The following is a 2593-nucleotide window of genomic DNA, read 5'->3' as shown; positions in this document are numbered from 1 at the left end:
AAACCAGCTCCGCAGGTCGGGCTGCTCTGGGATGGGTCTGTGAGCCCTGGCACCGCCCCTGGCACCGGCCCTGGCCCTGGCCCAGCCCCTGCTGTGGTGCCAACCATCCCAGACAGGGACAAGCCCTGCGCTGCTGCCGCCCAGTGAGGCACAGAGAGCCTGGATGCTCACACCTCCCAACAAACAGCGTTGCTCCGGGACACCAGGAGTCCATCCAAAGACACTTTTCCAGCCGCCCGTTCCAGGCGCGGTGTTTGTGCCTCTGCCGGCGCCTCCCGCCCGCAGCATCTCCCACATCTGCTTTTGCTCAGAGCCCCTGCGGCTGCCCCGGCAGCTCCTGCGGCTGCCAGCTCGGGATGCAGCCTGGCCAGGGATGGCCAGCCCCTCTGGAACGTGCTCCTGGAGCGGTCTGACTGCCCCGACAGAGCCCGGAGCAGCTCCGGCAGTGCTCAGCAGGGTGTCATTGTCACCGCGTGTGACTCAGCGTCAGGAGAGCAGGGCTGAGACCCAGAGCCCCCAGGTGAGGCTGCTCAGGGCGGCCGGGCTCTGGCGGTGCCCTGGCGCTCGGGCAGACCGGGATCTGTTTGCAGGCTGGCACAATCCCGGCTGGCACACGGGAGGGGTGTGGGGCCGCAGCACACCCAGCCCAAATATGGAGAGGAACGCTGCTCCCTGTGGGCTGTGGGGCAGGCTGGGGTGAGCCCGCAGCCCTGCCAGCCCGGGCGGCTGCTGGAGCCCTGTGTGCCCCTCGTGTGTGTGCCAGGCTCTGCCGGGCACTGTGCCCAGCGCAGCCCCATCCCATGGCCTCTCCAGCCAGCGGCTGCCACGGCCAGCGCTGGCCCCTCCTGTGGCCACGGCCGGGCTGGGTCAGCCCCTCGCCCTGCTGGTACCTAGAGCAGGGCCTGAGGTGCCGAGCTTTGCTGGAGAGGTGGTTTGGAGAAGAAAATCCTTCTGGAGGGAGCGTGGGAACTGCAGCTGACGCTGCATCACTTCCCATTTCTTTTGCACGAGGAAAAGCTTTAGGTACCGCTCCGTACCTGGGTCCCAGGTTTAAAAATAACCTCCTTCCTTCCTGAGCGGGACAGAAAGGCAGGAGGAGGCAGCTCAGCGTCCCCTGCCGTCAATTGCCTCCCTCTGGCTGCGCTAGTGCCAAGTCCCGCATCCCCTTCCCCAGCCCCGCCCCGAGCCGCCCCGCGGGCAGGAAGGCTCCGGGAACAGCAGCAGCCCTGGAAACATCCTCGTTTGCTGCGCTGAGCTCGTTCACGGGCGCTGCCATTCATCAGGGACGCGGACACCCCGCGGGCAGGTGGGCACGGCGCGGGCACACACGGGTGCTGCTTGTCCCTGCCACAGTCACAGCCAGCGCCTTCGAGAGCCCAGGGGAAGGTTTGGGGCGTCACAGTGCCTTGTCCTGTCCCCTGTCCTGCTGCCACCTCTGTCTGTCCCTCCTCAGCAGGAGTGTCCCAGCGTGCAGGAGCTGTGGCAGAGGCAGGACCCACCACGCTCTTCTGTTTTCCATTAAAATTCCAGCGGGAAGAGGGCTCTGGCAGCACCAGGGGGTGAGCCCCACACTTTGTACAGGAGGGGAGGAGTGGCAGGGGCTCCATGGCTGCTCCTTTTGGGATGTGCTCTTGCTTTGCTGCATCTTTCAGGGCCAGATCTCCCACGTGCTCCTGGATATTTGCACTCCTCCCCTCCCAGCTGGCCCCAAGCCTTCACCATCCTCTATTTTGCCCTAGAACTGGACTCTATTCCCCTGCACAGAGAAGGGGGAGGACAGAGGGGTCCCTCGGACACTGCCCACCACCCACTGCTCCCAGCACCCACTCATGGTCGCCAAGTTTGGAATCCCAGCCCAAAAATCCATTTCACTAAAGGGCTCTGCTGGGACCTTTAGCTTCACCCTTCCCCTCCTGCCTTTTCCATCTTTGTCACAGCACAATTAACCCTCCTCCCACTGTGGGGCCACATTTCTGTGTGGCAGCCCATGGAAGGGGGATAAAGATGTTGGTTCCCCATATTTTCTGATGTCATTAAACACCAAAACACAGCTGACAGAAACTCTCAGAGCAGCACAGGGAACTGCTAAATCTCTCCAGATAACATCAGCTCGTGGCCATGGAGAGAGGAAGAGCCAGGTATGACCCTGCTCACACAAAGTACTCACTCAGAAGACTGGGGAAAAAAAAGGGGAAGACCAATCTGAAGCAGAGAAAGAACCTCTTGTGTGGCAGACTGGGGACAAACCAGCTCTTTGTCCTTGCAAATGCTGGGCTCTGGAATTTACAGGTATTTTGGAGCCCTGCCTGGTCACTTCTGTGCATGGGCGGGGTGCACAGAGGTTTTGAAGCAGCTGGAATCTTCTTCACATGGAAAAACTCTGTGTCCTGAAGTGATGTCCTGGTTCTCCGAGGGCTGAAGACCCTCTACTCTGGAGCCAGGCTGGGAGAGCTGGGAGAAGAGAAAGATTCGGGGAGAGCTCAGAGCCCCTTCCAGCCTAAAGGGGCTGCAGGAGAGCTGGAGAGGAGCTGGGGACACCAGATGGAGAGACAGGACACAGGGAATGGCTTCAGACTGACACAGGGCAGGGCTG

This window comes from Oenanthe melanoleuca, chromosome 18, assembly GCF_029582105.1.
Source record: "Oenanthe melanoleuca isolate GR-GAL-2019-014 chromosome 18, OMel1.0, whole genome shotgun sequence".
Taxonomy (NCBI): domain Eukaryota; kingdom Metazoa; phylum Chordata; class Aves; order Passeriformes; family Muscicapidae; genus Oenanthe; species Oenanthe melanoleuca.
This window is presented reverse-complemented; position numbering follows the sequence as displayed.